At 46.1% G+C, this 15,093-nt stretch overlaps 1 protein-coding gene across 2 annotated transcripts in view; it reads left to right on the plus strand.

The window, feature by feature from the left end:
* Positions 1-5,795: 5,795 nt before the first annotated feature.
* LOC120914307 (chromosomal protein D1-like) overlaps positions 5,796-15,093 on the plus strand; it is a 68,268-nt gene continuing 58,970 nt past the window's right edge. Inside the window, exon 1 of one of the 2 annotated variants that reach the window (XM_040324951.1) lies at positions 5,796-5,921. The gene's annotated coding sequence lies outside the window, so the exon portion shown is untranslated. The remainder of the gene's footprint in view (positions 5,922-15,093) is intronic. The other variant, XM_040324950.1, reaches the window with a different exon arrangement.

Genomic DNA, 15,093 nt, shown 5'->3' on the forward strand with positions numbered 1-15,093 from the left:
TATTTTCGGTATCAATGGACTTCTCCTGTAGGGCTCTGACCTGCAATTGTAGGGCATGTAGGTCCCTGGAGTCAGCTCTGGTGGAGTCTTCCAGCTGCGATATGCGGCCCTCTGCCTCGGCGAACCGGGCCCTAAATTTGTCCATATCATGCCTGATTAGGCTCACATCCGCCACAAGGTGGTCTATCTTGACCATGACGGAGTCCCGACCCTCCTTGATAGCTGCCAGGAGTTCAGCATGAGAGGCAGCCTGGGATGCCGATGGATTAGGTAGGGCCGGGAAGTCAATCGACATGTCGAGTGCGGGGAGCCTCGTGGGTAAGATGGCCGCCGCGGCCCGGGGACCAGGTGTCGAGGACGAACGGAGCTTACCCGGCGACAGCGGAGGAGCCCTCGGGGTACCGGGTGCCTTCTTTCGCCCCAGGGTGCCTGACAGACGGGTGCTGGAAGGTGGAATCTGCGCTGGAATTAAGTCAGGATAAGGGTAGGAGCGGAGCTCAGCTAACACACGTCTGCTCCCTTTCACATCCCGGCCACGCCCCCAACGACGGCCATACTTAACATTCTTACGCCGCACTTATGCCTCATATAGCAGGGGCAACTATATGCCGGGAAAAGCCTAACGTAAATGTCGTAACTTCACTGCGTCGGCCGCGCGTACGTTCGGAAATTCGCGTATCTAGCTAATTTGCATACTCAACGCGGAATTCGACGGAAGCGCCACCTTGCGGTCAAAAAAATTGCAGTTAAGATCCGACGGCGTAAGAGACTTATGAAAGTCATACGGTTGGGCGGACATACACATGTATATGTCCTCTGTCCCCTACACCCCAACATAGTGTCCTCTGTCCCCTGCACCCCACCCTAGTGTCCTCCGTCCCCTGCACCCCACCACACAAACACACACTGTAGGTAGAACTCTACTACCTTACACAGGTGTACAGCAAGCAGAGAATCTGAGATCGGCATCAGAGGGCTGGATGGGGGCCGGAACTACTGAAGTTAACTTTCCACATTAACAGGCTGGTGATTGGTTGGTAGGATTGCCCGGCAACCAATCACCTGCTGTTTAATGGAAAAAAAGTTAACTCCTGCGGTTCCCGCCCCCATCCAGCCCTGCGATACTGGCCGATCGCTGCTGTCCAATGAAGAGGACAGCGGTGAAAATGTCCGCAGGCCGGGTGAACACATTCAGCGGTGGTGGCCGGGTGCTGACCCCTGCCTCAATAGCTACCTCCTAGCGACACCTATGTGTCACATGTTTGGCCCCACCCAACTTGTTTCACTGTAAACAGCATCTTCAGGAAACAGAGATACTCTAGAGCAGGAGTCTCAAACTGGTGGCCCTCCAGCTGTTGCAAAACTACTAATCCCACCATGCCTCTGCCTATGGGAGTCATGCTTGTAACTGTCAGCCTTGCAATGCCTCATGGGATTTGTAGTTTTGCAACAGCTGGAGTGCCACCAGTTTGAGACCCCCTAAACTAGAGGCCTCTATCCCTGGAAGACGTTGTTTACAGTGTCCCCACCATCACCAGGAGCCATCAAACGATAGGGACAGCCGTGTACTGCTCAGCCTTCTCTCCGAACAGAGGTGGAAAAACTCTCTAAAGCTGAATTCCAGGCATATGCAAAGGACTTCTGGTGGGCTGACCATGTCACTTCTGGTGGTTGGAATGCACACCGACAACTATTAGTCGTGCATTCCACAAATCTGGCCTTTATGGAAGAGTGGCAAGAAGAAAGACATTGACCCAAAAAGACTTACAGCTGTAATTGAAGAGAAAGGAGGTTCTACAAAGTACTGACCCGGGGGGCGCTATACAAATGTATCCCACACTTTTCACATATTTATTTGTAAAAAAAAAAAAAATGGAAAACCATTTATCATTGTCCTTCCACTTCACAATTATGTGCCACTTTGTGTTGCTCTATCACAGTTATGGCCAAACCTTAGCACCCCAGATGTTTTGGAACTACATTTCCCATGATGCTCACCTACACTGCAAAGTGCATGAGCATCATGGGAAATTGGGAAATGTAGTTCCATAACATCTGGGGGTGCCAAGGTTCTCCATTACTGCCCTATCACATAAAATTCCAATAAAAATTGGATTTTTGTACTCACCGTAAAATCCTTTTCTCTGAAGTTAATTGACGGACACAGCTCCTTATTCTTGACCTTAGGGTTATATATCTTCCTATCAGGAGAGGACTAGGCAGAATCATGTAACACATGAAAAACAGCAAAGCTGAACAGTACCACCCAGGGGGCGGTGCCACTGATTATAACCCCTCACACTGCATCTAGCAGCTCAGTTTGTCAAAAAGCAGTATAAACATAAAAAAGTAGGGGTGGGTGCTGTGTTCGTCAATGAACTTAAGAGAAAAGGATTTTACGGTGAGTACAAAATAACTATTTTCTCTTTTGTTCATGGACAGACACAGCTCCTTATTCTTGACCTTAGGGACGCCCCCAAGCAGTGTCAAAAAAACGAGGCGTGGGAACAGCAAGCAAACAACCTCCACCCAAAACAAGCAGAGCTCCTCAACAGGAGGAGTTGCACTCACATCAACCTTGTAAAATTTTGCGAAAGTGTGAACCGACGACCAAGTCACACACCTGGGAAACGGACGCCTGATGTCGGAAAGCCCAGGAGACACCAATCGCCCTGGTTGAATACGCCGTGACAGGAAAGGGAGGCGCCCCCTTTTAAGGTGTAAGCCTGGACCAGGATCTGTCTGATCCACCACAGAGCATGGGGAGGATGGAAAGGACAGGGAGAGAAGAGAGGGAGAGTGAGGGACCCCCTAATCGACCTCCCCAGAAATGCTTAGCTGTTCCAACCTGCCGAAACAAGTGGAACCGTACTTACCCGTCCTGCGGAGACTACTGGACACATTCCGGACAGACCCATAACCCAAGCAGTACGGGGTGGCTGTCGGCCACAGCACACTGTGACTCAGACAGCAGTAGCCCGGTCATATGTGTGCCCGGGAGCATATACAGTGCCTTGCGAAAGTATTCGGCCCCCTTGAACTTTGCGACCTTCAAACATAAAGATATAAAACTGTAATTTTTTTTGAAGAATCAACAACAAGTGGGACACAATCATGAACTTTATTGGATATGTCAAACTTTTTTAACAAATAAAAAACTGAAAAATTGGGCGTGCAAAATTATTCAGCCCCTTTACTTTCAGTGCAGCAAACTCTCTCCAGAAGTTCAGTGAGGATCTCTGAATGATCCAATGTTGACCTAAATGACTAATGATGATAAATAGAATCCACCAGTGTGTAATCAAGTCTCCGTATAAATGCACCTGCACTGTGATAGTCTCAGAGGTCCGTTTAAAGCGCAGAGAGCATCATGAAGAACAAGGAACACACCAGGCAGGTCCGAGATACTGTTGTGGAGAAGCTTAAAGACGGATTTGGATACAAAAAGATTTCCCAAGCTTTAAACATCCCAAGGAGCACTGTGCAAGCGATAATATTGAAATGGAAGGAGTATCAGACCGCTACAAATCTACGAAGACCTGGCCGTCCCTCTAAACTTTCAGCTCATACAAGGAGAAGACTGATCAGAGATGCAGCCAAGAGGCCCATGATCACTCTGGATGAACTGCAGAGATCTACAGCTGAGGTAGGAGACTCTGTCCATAGGACAACAATCAGTCGTATACTTCACAAATCTGGCCTTTATGGAAGACTGGCAAGAAGAAAGCCATTTCATAAAGATATCCATAAAAAGTGTCGTTTAAAATTTGCCACAAGCCACCTGGGAGACACACCAAACATGTGGAAGAAGGTGCTCTGGTCAGATGAAACCAAAATCGAACTTTTTGGCAACAATGCAAAACGTTATGTTTGGCGTAAAAGCAACACAGCTCATCACCCTGAACACACCATCCCCACTGTGAAACATGGTGGTGGCAGCATCATGGTTTGGGCCTGCTTTTCTTCAGCAGGGACAGTGAAGATGGTTAAAATTGATGGGAAGATGGATGGAGCCAAATACAGGAAGAAAATCTGATGGAGTCTGCAAAAGACCTGAGACTGGGACGGAGATTTGTCTTCCAACGTCTTGTTCCAAATGATCCAAAACTTAAAGCAAAATCTACAATGGAATGGTTCACAAATAAACATATCCAGGTGTTAGAATGGCCAAGTCAAAGTCCAGACCTGAATCCAATCGAGAATCTGTGGAAAGAACTGAAAACTGCTGTTCACAAACGCTCTCCATCCAACATCACTGAGCTCGAGCGGTTTTGCAGCAAGGAGGAATGGGCAAAAATTTCAGTCTCTCGATGTGCAAAACTGATAGAGGCATACCCCAAGCGACTTACAGCTGTAATCGCAGCAAAAGGTGGCGCTACAAAGTATTAACTTAAGGGGGCTGAATAATTTTGCACGCCCAATTTTTCTGTTTTTTATTTGTTAAAAAAGTTTGAAATATCCAATAAATTTCGTTCCACTTCATGATTGTGTCCCACTTGTTGATTCTTCCAAAAAAATTACAGTTTTATATCTTTATGTTTGAAGCCTGAAATGTGGCAAAAGGTCGCAAAGTTCAAGGGGGCCGAATACTTTCGCAAGGCACTGTAGCTCACCGGTCGCCCCTGGAACAAACGGGGCATGTCGTGGCTGACCCAGTGTATAGCTAAAGGTCTGCTCACACTCGATGGCCGGGGCTGGGGAGACTACCAGGATCTATATTATCCAGCTTGTCACCCAGCCGGCTGTTTATAGTAGATCACAGGATCAAAAAAGTAGAAAAAAGGTAGAAAAAAAGAAGAAAAATCCCAGGACCAATGGTCCCAACCGGGAGCCATGTCCTTCTCCTATAGTAGGCAGAAAAAAACTGAGCTGCTGGATGCAGTGTGAGGGGTTATAACCAGTGGGACCGCCCCCTGGGTGGCACTGTTCAGCTTTGCTGTTGTTACATGTGTTACGTGATTCTGCCTAGTGCTCTCCTGATAGGAAGGTATATAACCCTAAGGTCAAGAAAAAGGAGCTGTGTCCGTCAATGAACGAAAGAGAAATGCATTTACATTTTTGGTTGTAACATGACAAAATGTGGAAAATTTCAAGGGGTATGAATACTTTTTCAAGGCACTGCATGTCTCAAACGATTCTACCACCATTAATTAGAATTTTATTTTATTTTTAATTTAAAAAAAATTCATTTCTAACATGTCCGTTTACTCAAAAAAAAATCGGCCTTTGTTGCAGCTCCACTAATTCGAAGTTACGATTTTCAAAAAAGAAAATGAATTTGAAAAATCTGACCCACGTATGGCCATGGCTTTATGTAATCTTCAAACCTAAAATTATTTTTATATAATATAATTTTATATCATTTATATAATATCAATTTTATTTTTAAAGAATGTGTGAGGGAAAAAAATCCCACCAAAACCGTCTCCGGCAGCGAAAGGGTTAATGAACACTGCGACGGGGGCAGCCATATCTCTCCTACGCTACAGAGCCTGCCTTCGCCTTCATTTTTATTAGACGTTGGTTCCATTTTTTTTATATGATTTTTATTTTATTTTATAGGTCTGTATACATCAGAGGCAAAGCAGAGAGAGGTGAGGAGGGAGGAAGGAGGGAAGAGGAGAGTCCCCCCTGCAGATGGTGACAGCTCTGGCTGTGTGCAATGTGTGTGTGTGTGTGGTGAGGACACATGAACGTGCTTTGTGGCTGAGGAATCACCATGACAATGGCAGCCTGTGCAGAGAAGGCTCCCCCCTCCCTTCCCTTCCCTGAGCAGAGAGGAGGAAGGAGCGGAAGTGACGTAGGATGCACAGGATGAGGCGGGGCTCTACCATCAGCTTTGTGCATCGCTCTGAGATCCAGAGAGCCATCCGAGCTCACACTGAGCCGTGTGTGTGTGATTGACAGCTGAGGGAGTGTGGGTGAGTACGAACCGCTGCACCCCCCCACAGCTTGCACCCTCCTAAACATTGCACCCCAACTCCATGCAGCCCCCCTCCACTCCACAACTCATCACCTGCACTAAGGAGGAACTCTGCCCCTCCACTCATCAACTTTTCCTGCCTCAGCCCCCTCACCTCTCTATTATTCATCATTAGTGGAGGGGTGCTGGGATTGGGGGGGGGGCTCACCTTCCATAGAGGGGTGCTGATCAGGAGGAGCACCCACATATCATCTCTGCTCCATGTGTGAGACTGCATGGAGGGGGCGGGGGTGTTTATCTTCCACCAGGCCCATCCACAACACACTAGCTGCATGCACTCATTTATTGCACCGCGCAACGCGTTACCCCGCACAACGCATTGCACCGCGCCCCACCATGCTGCACCCGATAGGACGCCCCCTTTCTATTTTTTTTATTTTTTTGGGGGAACAATTTAATATATTATGTTATTCATTTCTGTATATTATAGTATTTTTTTTTATTATAATAATAATAATATTATTATTACGTATTATATTATAAAATGTGTGTGTATATGTATTTTATTTTTATATATATATATATATATATATATATATAAAAAATGTGTGTGTTGCACGATTCTGGCTAAAATGAGAATCACAATTTTTTTTTTGCCCAGAAGATAAATCACGATTCTCGCAGCGTAACATTATCTTTCACATTAAAACAAAAAAAAAATTGGACTAGCTTTACTGTCTGTCCTTTTTTTTTATTTTTTATTAATTGAAGTGTATTTCCCCCCCCCCCCCCCCCCAAAAAATGCATTTGAAAGACCGCTGGGCAAATACAGTGCGACGTAAAATATTGCAGCAATTGCTATTTTATTCCCTAGTCCAGCGATGGAGAATATGGATGAGCTCCGGCGTGTTCGCATAGAACACGTGCAGAGCCCGCCAGGAAGTCGGCACCCGCGCTGCGCTAATCACAGCCAGGCAGACATTTGCCGATGCTCGGCTGCAGAGATCGGCAAATGTCTGCCTGGCTGTGATTAGCGCAGCGCGGGTGCCGACTTCCTGGCGGGCTCTGCACGTGTTCTATGCGAACACGCCAGAGCTCATCCTTAATGGAGAACCTTGGCACCCCAGAAGTTTTGAAAACTACATTTCCCATGATGCTTAACCACTTGCCGCCAAAATGACGGCGGCAAAGTGGTTTCAATATCCTGACTCGACGTCATATACCGTCTTCGGGATATTGAGCTGCTGCACCCCCCCCAGTGGGCGTGCAATCGCGGTGATCGTTGTTGCGATGTGTCAGTCTGACACCCCGCAACACCGATCTAGGTAAAGCGTCTCTGACGGACACTCTTTACCACGTAATCAGAAGTGTCCAATCATGGCTGATCACGATGTAAACAAGAAGAGACGGTGATCAGCTTTTCCTCACTCGTGTCTGTCAGACGCGAGTAGAGGAGAGCCGATCGGCTGCTCCTCTGACAGGGGGGTTTGTGCTGATCGATTATCAGCGCAGCCCCCCCGAGGATGCCCACCACCAGGTATGCCACCCTAGACCACCAGGGATGCCAATCGGTGCCCACAATGGGCATCACTGATTGGCAGGCATTATTGTTTGGCACTGATTGGCATCCATCATTACAATTTATTACAGTACATCCATGCCAACTATCAGTGCCCATCCGTGCTGATCCATGCCTCCTATCAGTGCCCATCCTTGACGCCTATCAGTGCCCATCCGTGCTGCATATTGGTGCCACCTCATCGGTGCCCATCAGTGCCCGTTAGTGCAGCCCCATCAGTGAAGGAGAAAACGTACTTACCGTATTTATCGGAGTATTGCGCGTTCCGGCGTATAGCGCGCACCTCTAATGTGGACCCGCATTCCTGTAAAAAAAAAGATTTTAGTACTTAGTTTTGGTGTCTTGCGCGGCGTCCATCGGCGGGTCCGGCGTCCGTCTGCGGCTTCGGTGGTGTCCTCCTCGTCGGGGTCCGGCGTCCTTCTGCGGTGTCATCCCCGCGCTGAGTTTGAACCACTGCGCTGGCATATACCGAGCGCAGTACACTCGGGTATAGTCGGGCAGGCTCGGCTCCTCTCGCGGTCACGTCCTGTGCGTCCTGTACGTGACCGCGAGAGGAGCCTGCCCGACTATACCCGAGTGTACTGCGCTCGGTATATACCGGCGCAGTGGTTCAAACTCGGCGCAGGTATCGGCGTATATCGCACACCCACGATTTTGCCCTGAATTTAAGGGCAAAAAAGTGCGCGATATACGCAGATAAATACGGTATTTACAAAGTTTTTTTTTAACTAAAATAAAAAAAAAACATTTGTTTTTCAAAATTCTTTTTTTATTATTTTTTTTAGCAGAAAATAAAAACCCCAGAGGTGATCAAATACCACCAAAAGAAAGCTCTATTTGTGGGAACAAAATGATAAAAAATTTGTTTGGGTACAGAGTAGCATGACTGCGCAATTGTCATTCAAAGTGCATCAGCGCTGAAAGCTGAAAATTGGTCTGGGCAGGAAGGTGTATAAGTGCCCGGTATGGAAGTGGTTAACTACACTGCAGAGTACATGAGCATCATGGGAAATGTAGTACCAAAACATCTGGGGTGCCGAGGTTCGCCGTCACTGTCCTAGGGTCTCTGCTAAAATATATATATAATGTTTGGGGGTTCCAAGTAATCTTCTAGCAACAATCATTGATTTTTTTTTAAAGCGGGATTCCACCTGCAAATAAAAAAAAAAAAAAAGTCAGCAGCTACTAACACTGTAGCTGCTGACTTGTAATAAGGACACTTACCTGTCCTAGGCGCCAGCGATGATGGGCTCACGACGGCGATCGTTTTGTCCTGGCGCCTGTCCTCCACCTTGACTAAGGGAAACAGGCATGCGCGACTCGCACGGCGCTTTGTGAATGGGCGGCTGCCTCCTGTAATACACACAGTTCCCAGAAGGCAATGCGCCCCATTCACCAGAAGACACCGCGACGGAGGACGAAGAAGAAGAGGACCACGGTGGAGGAAGAGGCAGAAGAGCTACTTCCGCATAGCAACAGCCCTTTCTGGTGAGTATACATTTTTTTTTTTGGTATAAAAAAAAATCTTAAAGCGGAGGTCCGCCAAATTAATTTAAATTTTTTTAAAGCCAGCAGCTACAAATACTGCAGCTGCTGACTTTTAAAATATGGACACCCTCCTGTCCAGGGCACCCACGATATCGACACCCGAAGGCCGATGCGTGCCTCGGATGCCGCCGCCGCCATCTTTGTTAAAGGAATTAAAAATTAAGCCTTGCGGCTTCACTTCCCGATTCCCTACTGCGCTGCGCAATCGAAATGGTACCTCCTGTCTTCTTTCGACAGCAGGGGGGGGGGGGGGGGAAGTGGCGTAGATTATGCGCAGATTCTGCGGATATCTATGCCCGGAAGTGGGTGCAAATAGGAGGGTTCTGAAAAGCGGAGGTTCCATTTTTGTGTGAACCTCTGAACCTCCACTTTAAAGCGAAGCTCCACCCTAAAGTGGAACTTCCGCTGATCGGGTTCCCCCCCCTCGGGTGCCATATTTGCCCCCACTTTCGGCATAGACTCTTCAGGGACCTGCGGGTAGTGCGTCAGTTCCCGTCCCCAACCCGTTTTGTTCTGGGAAACACTCGGCTCCTAGAACACAGCGGGGAACAGTGAGGACGGCGCAGCGCAACTCGCGCACGCGCAGTAGGGAACCGGGCATGGAGGCCGCAACGCTTTACTTCCTGATTCCCTCACCGAGGATGGCAGTGGAGGTAGCCGAGAAACGAACGATTGCTCGTCTTCTGCTGCCGACGGCGCTGGACTCCAGGACAGGTAAGTTTCCATTTATTAAAAGACAGAAGCTGCAGTATTTGTAGCTGCTGTCTTTTTTAATATTTTTTTTTTTTTACGGCGGAGCTCCGCTTTAAGAAACAAGTGTCAGAAAAAGATTTGGACTTTTAAGTGGTTAAACTTCCTGCATTTACACACAGAAGTTTGCCTAACGCCCCGTACACGCGATCCGAATATCGTACGACTTTTTTCGATAATTGTTGCAAGTAGAAATTTAATAGGTTATTAAATCCATGAAAATTCTCGTACGAGAGAAAAAAATAATCGGAAGTGATGTCATGTGTTGTAATTAGGGTTGTCCCGATACCACTTTTTTAGGACCGAGTACAAGTACCGATACTTTTTTTCAAGTAGTCGCCGATACCGAATACCGATACTTTTTTTAAATGTGTCCCCAAATGCAGCAATGTCCCTCTAGCCATGTCCCTCACATATGCAGCCATGTCCCTCCAGCCATGTCCCTCCATACCTTTGCCGCCGAAAGCCGCCGCATGGAGAAAATCACAGCATTCATTTGAATAGCTGTTTTGCCCGCGTGTATAGACACTCCCCCTTGCTCAGGATTGGACAGATCACGATCACCCATCCAATCCCGAGCAAGGGGGAGTGTCTATACGCGTGGGAACACTACAGCTATTCAAATGAAAGCTGTGATGTTCCCGCACAGCGTTTAACCCATGCGACGGCTTTCGATGCGGCGGTGCGATGCGGCGGCTTTCGATGCGGCGGGGGGGGGGGGGGGGAGTATTCTATTTAGGTATCGGGGGTATTTGCGCGAGTACGAGTACTCCCGCAAATACTCGGTATCGGTACCGATACTGGTATCGGTATCTGGACAACCCTAGTTGTAATGTATTTGTATTGTATTTTCGGACGACAACTATACTGACTAAACGAAAATCGGGCGATCTGGTATCGCACGAGGAACATTTTCGTGCTTCTCTCCCCCCCCCCCACTACAAGTGTGGTGTAAAATATCTCTATGCCGTGGTAAATATAAATAATCAACTATATGGTTCAGTAGCAAAATCTCTAATCCACTCTGAGAATAATAGTCAGAAGAGATATATACACAGTGGTTACGGAAAGTATTCAGACCCCCTTAAATTTTTCAGGCTGGGTTCACACTGGTCCGACAAACGCTCCGCCATTGGGAGCGCATGACGTGTGAAAAACAAATGTTTCCCTATGAGAGCCGTCCTAACTGGTCCTACACAAGTCGGAGCGACTTTGAAAATGCTCCCTGCACTACTCTGGTCCACTTTGATCCTACTTCAGCCCATTGAATATCATTGAATTCGGATCAAAGTAGGATCCTTGTCCTTACCATCCGACATGGTGATTACAGCAGCAGTAAAAATAATTTATCTCACTCTGGGATTGTTTTGATTGGTCAAAGAACAAGTCAGACTATCACAAAGTCGAATCAAAGTAGTATCCTGTTCATGAAAGTTGGATTGATGTAGGATCAATGTAGGACAGATGTCGCAGAGCAAAGTAGGATGAAAGTCGTACTGCTGTTGTGTAGTATAGTGTGAACCCAGACTTACTCTTTGTTATATTGCAGCCATTTGCTAAAATCATTTAAGTTAATTTTTTTTACTCATTAATGTACACACAGCACCCCATATTGACAGAAAAACACAGAATTTTTTAAATTTTTGCAGATTTATTAACCACTTAAGCCCCGGACCAATATGCAGCCTAAAGACCCAAGGTGTTTTTACAGTTCGGGACTGCGTCGCTTTAACAGACAATTGCGCGGTCGTGCGACGTGGCTCCCAAACAAAATTGGCGTCCTTTTTTCCCCACAAATAGAGCTTTCTTTTGGTGGTATTTGATCACATCTGCGGTTTTTAGTTTTTGCGCTATAAACAAAAATAGAGCGACAATTTTGAAAAAAAAGCAATATTTTTTACTTTTTGCTGTAATAAATATCCCCCAAAAACATATATAAAAACATTTTTTTTCCTCAGTTTAGGCCGATACGTATTCTTCTACCTATTTTTAGTAAAAAAAATCGCAATAAGCGTTTATCGATTGGTTTGCGCAAAATTTATAGTGTTTACAAAATAGGGGATAGTTTTATTGCATTTTTATTTTTTATTTTTTTTTTACTACTAATGGCGGCGATCAGCAATTTTTTTCGTGACTGCGACATTATGGCGGACACTTCGGACAATTTTGACACATTTTTGGGACCATTGTCATTTTCACAGCAAAAAATGCATTTAAATTGCATTCTTTATTGTGAAAATGACAGTTGCAGTTTGGGAGTTAACCACAGGTGGCGCTGTAGGAGTTAGGGTGCACCTAGTATGTGTTTACAACTGTTTGGGGGTGTGGCTGTAGGAATGACGTCATCGATCGTGTCTTCCCTATAAAGGGAATGACGCGATCGATGCGCCGCCATAGTGAAGGACGGGGAAGCCGTGTTTACACACGGCTCTCCCCGTTCTTCAGCTCCGGGGAGCGATCGCGACGGAGCGGCTATAAACAAATAGCCGCGCCGTGGTCCCGGATCGCTCCCCGAGCGGACCCGACCCCCGCATGTAGCGGGGGGGGGGGTCCCGATCGGACCCCCCACCCGCTAATAGGCGAGGACGTACCTATACGCCCATGTGCCTGTACGTGCCATATTGTGGACGTATATGTACATGCGGGGGTCTGGAAGTGGTTAAAAAAGAAAAACTGAAATATCACATGGTCCTAAGTATTCAGTTCCTTTGCTGTGACACTCATATATTTAACTCTGGTGCTGTCCATTTCTTCTGATCATCCTTGAGGCCGGGTTCACACTATACTACATGACAGCAGTATGACTTTCATCCTACTTTGCTCTGCGACATCTGTCCTACATTGGTCCTACATCCATCTGACTTTCATGAACAGGATGCTACTTTGATCCGACTTTGTGATAGTCTGACTTGACATCATGAGCTCCTAATGTCGGAGCGTTTGTCGGACAAGTGTGAACCCGGCCTGAGGCTGGGTTCACACTACTACACTACTTTCATCCTACTTTGCTCTGTGTTCAATGTTTCCCTATGAGAGCGTCTTGTAGCGTCCTACACAAGTCGGTCCGACTTTGAAAATGCTCCCTGTACTACTTTTGGTCCTACATTGATCCTACTTCAGGCCCATTGAATATCATTGAAGTCGGACCAAAGTAGTATCCTGTTCATGAAAGTAGGATGGATGTAGGACCAATGTAGGACCAATGTAGGATAAATGTAGGACCAATGTAGCAGAGCAAAGTAGGATGAAAGTAGTGTAGTATTGTGAACCCAGCCTGAGATGGTTCTACACCTTCATTTGAGTCCAGCTCGGTTTGATTATACTGATTGGACTTGATTAGGAAAGCCGCACACCTGTCTATATCAGACCTTAGGCTGGGTTCACACTGGTCCGACAAACGCTCCGACATTGGGAGCTGTCTTAACTGGTCTGACACATGTTGGAGCGACTTTGCAAATGCACTGTACTACTTTGGTCCGACATTGATCCTACTTCAGCCCATTGAATATCATTGAAGTTGGACCAAAGTAGGAGCCTTGTCACAAATAAAGCTTTCTTTTGGTGGTATTTGATCATCTCTGCGATTTTTATTTTTTGCGATATAAACAAAAAAAAAAAGAACAATCTGAGAAAATTGTGAAAAAAAACACTTTTTTACTTTTTTGTTATAATATCCCAATTTTTTTTTTATATATTTTTTCCTCGGTTTAGGCCGATACGTATTCTTCTACATATTTTTGTTAAAAAAAAAATCGCAATAAGCGTATATTGATTGGTTTGCGCAAAGGTTATAGCGCCTTTCCATGGAGGATCGGATGAACACTGACCGTATGTCCGTGTTCATCCGATCCGGCAGACGGAAGAAAAATAGGATTTTCTTCCGTCCGCAAATGCAGATCTTTGCGGAGGCGGACAATTACGGGTGTCAGCGGATGGTCATCCGCTGACACCCGTAATCACATAGGGACCCATGTATGTCCCGTTTTCATCTGCCACGGACGGATGAAAATGCGGACATACGGTCCGTACGTGTGAAAGGGCCCTAACAAGTGCAGAGAGTTTTCACAGCTGAAGAAAAAATGTAAATCCAGGCAGCCTGCCAAGTGTGAATAAGTAGAAACAAAGTATCTTTTTGTTCTTTCATCAAAGGAAAGAACTGCGGCGTGTAAATGAGGGAGGTTTAACCATTTAAAGACCAAACCTTTTCTGACATTTGTTGCTTACAAGTAAAAATCATTATTTTCTGCTAGAAATTACTTGGAACACCCAAACATGAGAAATATATATATATATATATATATATATATATATATATATATATATATATATATATATATAGCGAGAGAGATAGATATCAGAGACCCTAGAGAATAAAATGGTGGTTGTTGCAATATTTTATGTCACACTGTATTTGCGCAGCGGTCTTTCAAACACAATTTTGTTTTTAAAAAATACACTTTAATGAATAAATAAAACAAAACCGAAAAGTTAGCCTTGTTTTTTTGTATAATATGAAAGATGTTACACCGCGAGAATCGTGATTCTCATTTTAGCCGAAATTGTGCAGCTCTATGCCCTGCCATACTATATCTGCGGTAGGCGGTCTTTAAAGCGGATGTGCCACTAAAAAAATATATAAAGCCAGCAGCTACAAATACTGCAGCTGCTGACTTTTAATATTAGGACACTTGCCTGTCCTGGAGTCCAGCGCCGTCCGCAGCAGAGCACGAGCGATTGCTCGTCTCTCTGCTGCTCCCCCCTCCATCCACGGTGAGGGAACCAGGAAGTGAAGTGCTCCGGCTTCACTGCCCGGTTCCCTACGGCGCATGCGCGAGTCGCGCTGCGCCCGCCGATTGGCTCACACGCTGTGTGCTGGGAGCCGAGTGTTCCCAGCACACAACGGGGGACGGACGGGAAGTCAGAAAAACCCGTCTTTTGCCCGTGACGTGTGGCCGGAAGTGGGTGCAAATACCTGTCTTTAGACGGGTATCTGCACCCCCCTCCCCCTGAAAGGTGTCAAATGTGACACCGGAGGGGGCCGATCAGCGCAACTTCACTTTAGGGTGGAGATCCGCTTTAAGTGGTTACATTTATACAATCTACAGTTGGATTTAAAATTCAACTCCACTTCTGTTGAGATAAAGAAAAAAATATTCCCCTCTGGGTGATCTATGTACAGAAGGTTTTACCCCCTTCATGACCAGGGTTTTTCTATTCAGCACTGCCCTATTTAACTGTTATTTGCACAGTCATGCAATGCTGAACCCAAATACATTTTCTTTCCAAAACCGTA

The sequence above is a fragment of the Rana temporaria genome, chromosome 9, assembly GCF_905171775.1.
Source record: "Rana temporaria chromosome 9, aRanTem1.1, whole genome shotgun sequence".
Classification (NCBI taxonomy): Eukaryota; Metazoa; Chordata; class Amphibia; order Anura; family Ranidae; genus Rana; species Rana temporaria.